Genomic DNA, 12,561 nt, shown 5'->3' with positions numbered 1-12,561 from the left:
GTAAGCCATAGAGGTATAAAAGCAAACCCCGATAAGATCCGAGTTCTCCTCGAAATCAACACACCAAAGACGATGAAGGAAATCAGCTGACTCATAGGAAGAGTGATCGTGCTCAACCGAATTATTACTCGAGCGAAGGACAAATGTTTGCCATTTTTCAAGAAATTTAAAGGAAGCCAAAAAGTAATGTGGACAGAGGAATGTGAGCTCGCTCTCCAGGAACTCAAACAGTACATGGGGCCCCCACCATTACTCTCGAAGCCCGAACAAGGGGAACCACTCCTATTATACCTTGCGGTATCATTAGCTACAGTCAGTTCAGTCCTTATCAAAGAACAAGGTGGAAAGCAACTATTTGTATACTACGTCAGAAAGGCCATGGTCCCAGTAGAGACTAGATATCCGAACATCGAGAAGCTCGCTTTGGCCCTAATAATTTTCGCACGACGCCTCCAACCTTACTTCCAGGCCTACCCTATTGTGGTCCCGACAGACCTACCACTTCAGCAAGTGCTCCAGAAGCCCGAGGTATCAGGGAGGCTCACAAAGTCGGCATTCGAGCTCAGCGAGTTTGACATCAACTACTGTCCCTGCATCATTATAAAGGGACAGACAGTAGCAGACTTCCTCGTCGAGCTCACACCCAGAGACAACTCATTGGAGGCACCACCCAAGAACCAAGTCGATCGACCTGGGAAGCAAATAACCAGCTAGAGCAGCTAACATGGACATTGCCTATAAACGACTCATCCAACTTTAAAGGCAGCGGGGCAGGCGTAGTCTTAGAAGCACCAGACTAAAGATGTGCACAATATGCCTTGAGATTCGAATTCCAAGCATCAAACAACGCGGCAGAATACGAGGCCCTCCTGACTGGGTTAAGGTTAGCATCGGCAATGAGAGCCTAACACTTAGAAATTCGTAGCGATTCACAACTTGTTGTCTGCCAAATAACCAACGAATATCAAGCAAAAGGGGAGAGGATGAAAGCTTATCTACAAAAAACTCGAGAACTTATCAGCAAATTCCTAAAATGCAACATCAGCCTGATCCTCAGATCAGAAAACTCCAAAGCGGATATGCTGGCCAAGCTAGCCACAACAGCTGAGGATGACATCTCGAGGCCGATTCCAATCGAGTTTCTAACAGAACCAAGTATTAACGAAGTCGACCCTGTCATAGTACTTCCTGTAGACCCGGGTCCTACCTAGATGGACTCGATAATCGATTACCTCAAGAAAGGTAAACTACCTGAAGATTGAACGGAAGCACGTAGGCTCCGCTCCAGAGTAGCCCACTACACCATGCTCGAGGACATCATATACAAGAAGGGTTTCTCCCTTCCTTACCTCAAGTGCCTACGACCTAACGAAACTAAGTACGTCCTGAAAGAAACTCATGAAGGAATTTGTGGCAACCACTCAGGCGGCCGAGCCCTCGCCCACAAAGTCCTTCGACAAGGTTATTTCTGGCTAACCATCTAAGCAGACATAGGGCAGTACGCCCAGAAATACGACTAGTGCCAACAATTTACGATAATCCTCTGCCAGCCGCCTAAGCTGTTGACCCCCATGACCGGACCATGGTCGTTCGCCTAATGGTGGATCGACATCATCGACCACTTGCCGACTAGCAAAGGGCAAACTAAGTTTGAGATTGTCGCCATTAACTACTTTACCAAATGGGCAGAGGCCGAACCCCTGGCCGCGATCACCGAACAAAAGATCACGGACTTCATGTGGAAGAACATAATATCCGGTATGGTGCCCCACACACAGTCATCTCTAATAATGGGAAACGATTCGACAACAATCAATTCCGATTTATGTGTGATAATCTCGGAATACGGAATGTTTATTCATCACCTCGGCACCCCCAAGCAAACGGACAAGTTGAGGCAATCAACAAGATTATCAAAGGCCACCTCCGAACTAAGATCGAAAAAGCTAAGGGGGCCTGGGCGGAAGAACTCCCCCTCGCCCTCTGGACGTACAAAACTACAGCTCGAATAGCTATAGGAGACCCCTTTTTCCCTCACATTTGGTACCGAGGCAGTTGTCCCAGTGGAGGTCGGCCTCCCATCAGGACGAACCCAATCCTACAATAAGGACCAAAATGCGGAATTGATGATGCTCGACGAATCTGCTCGAAGAAAAGAGAGAACAAGCCCGACTAAGAGCCGCAGCTCGACAACGACAAAGTAGATTGCTTTTACAATTCCAAAGTGAGAACCAGAAGGTTCTGAATCGAAGACTTGTTTCTACGCAAGACGTTCCAGCCATGCTCTGGGACTCTGGGCCTAAACTGTGAAGGACCCTACACGGCGACTCCCACAAGTTGACTAAGAACGTATCGTCTCGTGGACATGGATGGGCGAGCTCTACCTCATCCATGGAATGCCGAACACTTGAAAGTCTATCACCCCTGAGTCTGCCAAGTGCAGTCTCAAGTCCCACTTTTTATTTATTATGTTTACGATCCACTTACCTTTCCATATACATTATTTACATTCTACTTACCCTTTAAGGGATTACAGTAATAATCTCCGGGAGTTAATCTCACCTACATCTTAGAATCCTAACTCTTGATCTATGAATCTACCAACGGTTCCCCCTATAGGGGGAGGAAGAACCTCACCAATGTTGCTCTAAAACGACTAAGGCTTCTGGCCGAAGGAACCAAAAATTTTTGGGACAAAATTTAGCTACAATGCCTGACTCTTAAAATAGAGATTGGGCACAAAATGAGCAACACACCACAATGGAATAAAGTAATCTTTTCATCAAAACCAAAAAAGAGATTACAAAAAAAATCATTAAATCCTTCTCTCAAGGAGATTATAAAAAGATAAATAAAGCTCTTAAGGAGCATCTACAGGAGCCTCGGTAGGAGCATGAGTCATTGGGAGATCGGCTGCGAGGTCATCCGCGACACCCTCGCCCAAGCCATTCAAATCTAAGTTTGGATATTTCTCCTTGATGATCTCCTTGTACCGAGAGAAACCGATATTATAATAATCCTCGAGCTTCTCCGCGTACTCCTCGGAAGCCTTAAGAGCCTCCAGTGCGACCAACTTCAGCTCGGAGACTGAAGCCTCGACCTCAGCCAATCAGGCTGAGACCTCTGACGCCTTGGACAAGGACTCTACCAGCTCTACCTCCAACCTCCTCGTCTCTGCCTCTAAGGCGGCTTCCTTTGACGCACCCGCCACTAGGGCCTCGCCTCGCCGAGCTTCCGCTTCGTCAAGACGGGTCTCAGCCACACGTAGGGCCTCCTGAAGATCCGTTGATTGATCCTCGATAGCATCTCGAGCATCGGTTGTGACTTAAAGCTTGGAGGTCGCCTTCGTGAGATTAGCCTCAAGCTTCTCAAAGCCAAGGCCGACCTCTTTGAAGATAAGTCAAGATGAGAGGAGAGCAGAGTCACCTGGAACAAATAAGAAAAGTCAGAGGCTGACCAAGAATCTCTGTATTGTTAGATACATAGGCAGGCGGAGGCCGCACTAGAGAGCCACGACATAGACGGCGAGTTCGCCCACACGAGGCTGACAAGGTACTTCCCCCAACTTTGGGGCCCGAAGACTCGTAGACTCGAGAATTTAATAATCTACCCTAATTCTGAGGAGATTGGCCTTCGACATAACAGAGTTGAAGGTGCGAATCTCCTCGGCCGCAGCCGTTAGACCACCTGTCCCCGGTCGAGCTCCTTCATCACTTAGCCCTTGGAACCCGACCTCCGCGTCCCCCATATCTGAAGAGGACGGAATGACTCTGTTCGCACGAGTGTCCTAAAGGGAATAATACGAACAATTGTGAAGAGCCCTCGAAATTGACCTAACCATAGACCAATTGAAATCCCGACCGAACTAGAAACAAGAGGGCAAAGATCGCCGAAAAGGGAAAATACAAGTTGGAAAAGGAAAACTTGGTCGGGAAAAGAAGAAAATCGCCAGAAAGAAGAGAAAATGACGGACTTCCGACTTACTGGAAATCTCCTAGTCTGATGACCTAGGACAGCAGCAGAAGCAAGAAGAGAAAAATAATACCCATTGCTCATGGTACATTGATGGCATGCCATTAATGCTCGAGCATGCGAAGGCGTAACGTCGCACACCAACACCCTAACAACAAGACGCATGGCATATGGCCACCTCAAGCCCCGCTCCAAGGCTAGCACTCGCTAGGTATTAGCAAGCCAAACGCCGCCATCAATATTCACCATCATGAGGCCTCTGCCTCGAGCTTTGTGATCACCGACCTCCCATCACTCCCATCATCAATAATGTCGTGCAGCCGCTTCATTGCTTCATCTCCTCTGGCCTCCCGACCTACCACTTACAGACTTCAACAAGTCTTGGTTTAACCTAATATCGGGCCGACCTGGCCAAAAGCATTCACTACTTATCCAACCCACTACGCATACTGGTAAGTAGGGGGACTTACTATTGTAGGGAAAACGTGCCGACCTATTGTGGACGGGCCAGGTCAGGAATCCTAACAAACTACAAGTACGACCTAATGGCCGATCCCCCGCCTACAGACCAGCTAGATGAAGACCAACCTTAACCCGAGGTCGAGCTCGGACAACCTAAGGTCGAGTTCGGCCTCGGTTGAGTGACTGAGCTCGACCTTAATAAACAAGACGTGCCCGACCTCAGCGGGGAGGTTATGCCTAACCTCAACTGAACTCGAACTCAACAAATAGGATGTGTCTGACTTAGGGAGGGAGGTTATGTTCTACCTCGGCAAGTGGGCCACACCCCACATCAGCACAACAAGGACTTGACTAGCGTTATCGACCAAAGCTTGTGACCAATGTCGGATCGAGCTCGAACAAACCACGCTTGCCCGTGATTCTCGCCGATGATCACAGGATCCAACTCTAACGCGGATCTCTCCACCGACAGTCTAAAAGAATATGCGTACGCAACTCCAGAATCCTACTAGGATTCTATCCGCGCCAAAATAGGGACGAACCCCCTCTACGCCACCGCCTCTTCCTACCTATATAAGGGAAGGTCCTCAAAGGAAGAGGTATGCACAATCTCTAGCCCTAACCCCTGTATATCCAACTAAACCCAGTTTCCTAACTTCACCGTCGGAGAGTCCTTGGCATACGAGTCAGGGTCTTCTTTGTCCGCTCTTCATGTAGGTTCAAGAGCCAAGAGAAGGGGCCACCGGATTTCTGCATCAACAAATATCAGGGTAGGACTTATACATAAATTTATATAGTGATTTGTGGTTTCAAACCATATGTATTGAATTTATGTTGAAATATCATACAAGCGTGCAACTAAATTTAGCTGACTCATATGTAACTTCAACACACACCCAGTGTCAATTAGGTACCACCTTGGCCTTACCCAGGACAGTATGACTCTTACCGTAGAGACCACTGCCATCCATCAATTTTTTAAGATCATTTTAGGACACAAACCCATAAATGATTCATGTCCAATTCTCAGGTGGACTATAACATTAAAAACAATGTTTATTCACCATTAAAGGCTCACAAACGTTTTTTTTTTTTTTTTAAACTTTAGTTCTACCAATGGTTTTGATTAGACGGCCCCATATCTCTTTCTGCGGATTTCCTACCTGCTTGTGGAAGTGGGCGGGCGACCTTTTAGTTGCTCAAACTCTTTCTTCTCAACTGTGTTCTTTTACACAGAAGAACTACCCACTGGATAGAAAAGCACTCACTGATATCTAACCCCCCTTTTCTCAAGGGGAAGGTAAACGCGAGTATGCGAGAGGAGTCCCTCTCCACCTAAAAAGGTATCCACTAAGTTCTTCCAGAACTAGCATGAGAGTAGGATACATTAGACTCGGGCAGGCGAAATCCATTCGGTCAAGTAAGATAGGACTCGCGTCCACTCTGAACCTATGGGTCTCACCGGCCCGAGCCTAAGACTCCCTTACAGAGAGAGAGAGAGAGAGAGAGAGAGAGAGAGAGAGAGAGAGAGAGAGAGAATTTGTGTAACTTATGTGTTGAATGCTATTTTTCTCCGTAGATATTTTTATTTTAGCTTTTCAATTTTTTGCTTTTCTACCCCCTCTCTTTCCATGTCAAAGGAAGCCTCACGTGATGGTCTGTCCACATATAAGGTGGGTCCCATATGATGGACCACCTATATTAACATGTGCTCACATAATGGACGATCCACTTATTAGGTGGCCTTTTGTATATCTTGAATGTGAAACATTCGTAAGCTCTTTTATTAGTCCATTATTTTCGCACAAGTACCTACCTGATGAGTGGACCAGCTTATGCTCAAGCCACGTCATCAGTGGAGCCACCTAATGAATGTACCTACAAAAATTCAATTTTTTACATCTCATCATACAGAAATGTGCGAGTGCACATGGAGCATAGGGTGCTCGTGAATCTCATCGTGTATATTTCTCTTTGTTTTATTCTTCTTTTTCGATCAAATTAACAGTGCCAGACCATGGGTTAAGTATGAGATGCTACAAATGATCATAACTATTCAATCTATAAACATTGAAAATTAAATAATAATCAACAATTTATGTTCAATTCTATTTCTTAATAACATAATCTTTACAATGAAAAATGGACATTACATGGCTTATTCAGGGTAGGCCATACCGTTAATGCAGTAGTTCTTTCACCAATTCACAAGGCCCTGCTGGAGGACCACAAATTCACTTCAGTAGTGCTATGTCTGCCTATTTGGAAAGCATGATCGGCAGTGGATATTGATAGACGGTGGATATTGAAGGTGGGCCCTACATGATGGACAATAACTTTGATGGTGGGCCCCACATGATGGATGACCAACATCAAAGGTGAGCGCTACATAATGGACGGTGCATATTAAAGGTCAGCTCCTAATGATGAATGTCCCGTATCCAAGGTGGGCCCCGTGTGATGGACGGCCCACATCAAAGGCTGGCCCACATGATAGATAGTGTATGTGAGGGAGATGAAAAAGACGAGGGATACATATTCATGATGTTGGAAACTAAAAATGTTTTTCTATTTTTATTTATTTATTTATTTTTATAGTAAGTATGCTGTTTATCAAATATATTAACCTACTAAATAGGTAGAAACCAAGATAAGCTGCTGGTAGAATTTTCACTGTTTTGGATTTCCAAAAAAAATCCATCAATTTTTATTTTTTAATTTTATTTAATTAACCTAAATATTACTTAATAACCATTAACACTCAATGTCAGTGTATACAGGGGTGGTACCAGTAAAGAGCCGCAGCAGTCCGATTAATCAGCCGTAGGAAGCCACGGTGTACTGAGGCGTCCACGTAGGATTTACCGCATGACCGTTCGTTTAAACTACTAATGGTTTAGTGCCACAACTAAATTAAGTTAAGATTAGCCCATTAGAGTAGACTAGTCGGGTTGTGATTGGGCTAAGTGCAGGCCGTCAAGCCAAATGGCCATTTACACTTGGCAGCAGCCCGTGCGGGCTATACCGCGACGTGGGAAGGTCAAAAAATTATAAAAATTTAGAAGAGCATAGATCTCACTGGGCTTGGGGACCATCGCGGACCACGAACCCATTGAGCACCTAGAAGTGAAATCTGGCACTTGCCAGATGCGCCCCACCAATGCCAAAAATTGGAATCTGGCACGTGTAAATAAAACTGAAATGTAAGACATTTCAGCCGTCAGATTTCTTCATAATTTACGATGAGGGTCTAATGTATTTTTCTACACCCGCCCATAAAAATCTGGGACCTGATCGTGAAACGGTGACCGTTGATCGCAAATCGGACCGTTGCGGTAAAACCCCGCATCCGTTTGCCCCCAAATTTTGCATGGCCCTTCATCGGGCCATGGAGCACCTATCCTATTAGTTTCATGGCTAGAGGGCCACCAGAACTGTCCCGATTCTCCAAACAAGCTCTAGACCGATCGTTGGTGGACCACTAGTTCCAAAACTATAGAATAATATTTGTCTCATTGGGCTTGACGTCCATCGCGGGAATCGAACCTGGGTACGGTCCAGAACCGGTCAACTTGAGCTGAAGGACGAGTGCATGAGAAGTGCAAATACCCTAAAGGAATGAACTGAAACTTAAGTGAATTGGGTCGTCCACTCTTATGTGAATTTGAGGATTTCGGACCGTCGATTTACGACCAAACTTTACCCATGGAGTAAGAATATTTCCCTATTCTTATCCGTATAGCCACGGCCCCGATCGACTATCGGTGACCGTTAAATAGACTTCTAATCATATCCGTTAATTGGTGCATCCAAATAGTGGGCCGATCATATCCATACATGGATCGTCATTAGGGTTAACTATCCTACGGTGTATATCGACATGTACACACCATAATGGCCCTAGAGGTTAGAAACACTCTCCCATAGGGCTAGTATGATAAAAACCCTACACTTGGGGCCATTGTCACCAAATCGCATTATAAAAGGCCTTATTTGGGGCACCCACTCCTTATACGAATTTACCCTAAGGAACAAAGGGAGAGAGGAGAGAAAAAGGAGAAAGAGAGGAAGAAGAGAGTGAAGGTGAGAGTGAAGGTGGACCGTAGGCAAGGTGGGATCCAAGGGAGTTCAATCTTGCACCACCCTACCTCTTCTTCAAGGAAGAGCCCTCCACCACAACCACACATTCGCTTTGTTGATCATTTAGGTAAAAACCCTCATCCCTTTTCTTGAAAACCTTGAGTTGAGGAAGGATTTCATGAATTTCTAACATGCAAATGGTTGTTTTAGGGAATTCGGCCGTCCGACTCCAAAAGTCCTCATTCCTAGGTCGTTTCCAAGATCTCAACGATCCATGGGTGCAGACTATTGTTCTTAGGTGGCCTAGCACCAATTTTAGTATGAGTTTAATAATTTTGCTTGCTTGTATGATGTATTTTAAGAATCTAGACAAACCTAGGGAAGACCACACCCTTGATCCTATCGATTCACATGAAATGGTTATGGAATGTTGTTGCCTTTCGTATGATTTGGTTTGAATGGATGATTGCATGTACTTGTCTTGTTTGGTTATCACATGATGTTGCCTCATAGCATGTATGATCCATTAACTCTTGTGTGATTTGGTTCTATTAAGTATAGGAAGTGCTTAGCTTCCTCACTAACCCACACAAAACACATGCACTCTTGATTCATGATATTAGTAGCTTGCTTGATAGGAAAATCTAAATTGTATGTTGAGAAAATATGAAATATGATATTATTTTATGCTAGATGATAACCCTGCTAGTTGGCATGCTATGAGTCACTATTCCTACCCTTGGGTTGGTCAGGAACATGAGGAGAGCGAAGGTGGTTCCGTTGGTAGGACCACCTTGAGGCTAAACCCATGGGTTTGGATGAGTATGTGTGGGCGGCAGTAGTCAGGCTACATGGGTCGCTTGTACCCGATGTCGTTCCGCCACATACTTGCCTGGGCTCGTGCGGTTTAGTCCACTGGCTGACCCACCTAGTTTGTTAACCTTGTTTGCTCACATATGTATGGAAACTGGAACACCCCACCACCGATGTAGCCCATCGATACCGGATGGAATATTGATCCACAGTCTCGTGAGCCGGGCATGGTGGAATGGGACACTATGTCCGAGCTGTCGGCCTACGCTGGGGTGACGCGCCTCCCCGTAGTGACCGCGAGCGACCCCACATTCAGCACCCCCCATGTGCTTGAAGTCGGGGATGGGGGAAACCCGACGGGGTCAAGGATCGCGGGGTCTCGGCCTCACACATTGGGGGGTCTTGGCCTCGCAACTAGTTCAGGGCATTTGATACGTGGGGTGTATCAGATTCCCAAATCTGCTGGATGAATGGACTTAACTAAGAACCCGGTTAACATTATCATTGCATGACATTAGCTAGGTTGGCGACTCGGCAGTCGAGGTCGCACTGAGGGAGTGTTGTCATACGCGATCGTTAGATGTTGTCGCACGAGGGAGCGTTGTGGTGAGGGCATACATCATATCATCCTGCATGCATGCACATTAACAAGACTAGATAGATGTTTATGATTGATTGCTTTTCATTAAATTCTTATTAAAATTGATGCCTGTTGCAACTTAAGACTAATAGCACCCACTGAGTTGATCACTCACTCCCACTCTGGGACGGTGTTTTAAAACACCAACCAGACTCTTTAGTAGTTGCAGGTAGCGATGAGTTCGAGGAGGACGAGTTCTCTAGCGTTGAGAGATCATCTCAAATATTAGACCTAGTGCATACTGACATATGTGAACTAAATGGCGTTCTTACCCGTGGAGGTAAAAGGTACTTTATAATATTTATAGATGATTGTTCGAGATATGCATATATATATATATATATATATATATATATATATATATATATATATATATATTTATCTCTTTTCATTTCAGTAGACTAGTTGTGGTTGTGTTCCATGTTCCAGGTAACTCTAAGCTGCGCATTTAAACTTGATTTAAGCGCATATTAATGAAAACCAGTTATAAGTGACCCCGGGAACTCGGGAGTCGAGTGTATGCACGACCCCCAATTTCCAGGGTGTTACACTTGGATATGTCTTATTTTAAGTAACTTAAGTAGAAACCAAGATAAGCTAGTGGCATAAGTAGCTTATTTAACCTTAAGATCCAAATGCCCCCTAACTCCACTTCATTTTATAGATGTGTTCTAACATGAACTAGTAAAACTAATGAACAGAATGGATTTGACACAAATATTGGTGGTGACCCCCATAAATATTGGTAGGTGGGAGTCAATAGAAACTTGCGTCCCTTGGGGTATCTTCAAAATTGGAAGGCCTGCTCCGGACAAATTTCCAAAAATCAATGGCTAAGGAGATGACACATGTTCAGAGAAAGCGAGTCAAAAGATCAAATGGTCTAAACACTCCAATCTAATAGTTTCCTTTTTGGGCATTCTCGTCCATGGTGTGGCTCATCCAATGAACCGTTTGGATAATTGGAAAATGAAAATCCAGAATCAACAGCAACAGCATTGAATTTGGAAACATGCGAACCAATCCATTATAGTGTATCTATTTAAATAATACTTTGGTGGGCAATTTAGGGGGTGTTTGGATCGTAAGTTACTTCCGATAAGCTATTAATGCCTTAAGTAGTTTATCTTGATTTTTTACTTATTAAATGAATTAATTAACTTTAAATAAAAAAGCTACTTATAATTGATCACAAACCGAACTGATCTCAAATAAGTTTTTTATATATTGTTGTAAGTAGAAAAAGTAACTTATTTGATGGTATCCAAAGGGGCAAATCCATTTAACTTATTAATGACATGGCTTAATGAAAAGTTAGTTTAAATAAGTACAAGGATGTAAATAATATATTAATGAGAGAATATCATCTAAAAATCCTTTGTTATCTCTTTTTCATCTCTTAGGAAGACGAAAATTTGAAGCTGAAAATTTCATATACTATTGCAAAAGGTACTTCCTAAAAACATGTTACTAATCCCAATATAGCACATCATACACAAATAGATATTCCAACAATCCAATCAAGAAATGGACCACCCAAAAGTTATGGCACCCTTCAAGATGGGACATAAATGTGCAAAGGTGTTAAGTAATCAGGACCACTGATCTGATGGGTCAACATGTAGATGAGAGGGCCATAGTCAAACAATTGTAGTGATTTTAGTTCAATTGAGTTTTTTTTTTTTTATCCATTTGAATGTGGAACATGGTTTTCATTATGTTGCCAAAAATCATGCTGGTCCTCTCGACGTCTGGGCCATATGGCCTCATGTGAAATCCAAGCTGTCCATTTAGGTTGGAATTCCAGGTAGAACCCTGTTGCCAAAAATCAGGCTGGTCCTCTCAATGCCTGGGCCTTGTCATACAAAAAATGGACTTCTACAAGAACATGTTACAGCCATCCATGCACCGCAACCCATTAGATGTGAGTACTGCCTGACTTGAACATTATACACACAATTAAAAATCAGTCCCTCCAACCTGACCACACAACAGGAAACAGAGGGAATAATGATGTCTGCCATTGAAAACTTCCTGGGCCTACCGTGATGTTTATTTGTCATCCAACCTGTTCATAAGATCAGACAGACATGGATAAAGGGAAAACACAAATATCAGCTTGACCCAAAACTTCTGTGGTCCCTAAGAAGTTTTCAACGGTAGCTGTTCAATTCACACTGTTTCCTGTGGGTTGGTCCACTTGAGCTTTGGATATGCTTCGATTTTGGGCTTACGCCCTAAAAGTATCAGGTAAAATGAACAGTCGTGTGGATAAAAGACATAAATCACGATGGGGCCCAGAGTTTACTCAGTACGCAGTGGCCTTCCCTGATCAGCAGCTCTGGGCACCTTTTGAGCCCTACCATTATAACCATTTGGCCTAAATATGGAAACCATTCACTGGGCCCCACACGTGGCTACAGTCCATAGGGTTGGGTTCTGCGAGTCCTTTTTATTTATTTATTATTAAATAGCCCCCATGTGCCTTAATTGACCGTGGATTCAAAATTGACCGTTGGCAATGCATCTACTTTGAATCGATCACCAAAGTGAACCATTTATGTTCAAAAAATCAAATTGTAGAATTCACCAGA

The sequence above is a fragment of the Magnolia sinica genome, chromosome 15 (genome assembly GCF_029962835.1).
Source record: "Magnolia sinica isolate HGM2019 chromosome 15, MsV1, whole genome shotgun sequence".
NCBI classification, from domain to species: Eukaryota; Viridiplantae; Streptophyta; class Magnoliopsida; order Magnoliales; family Magnoliaceae; genus Magnolia; species Magnolia sinica.
The sequence above is the reverse complement of the archived record's forward strand: the minus strand, read 5'-3'. Positions refer to the sequence as shown.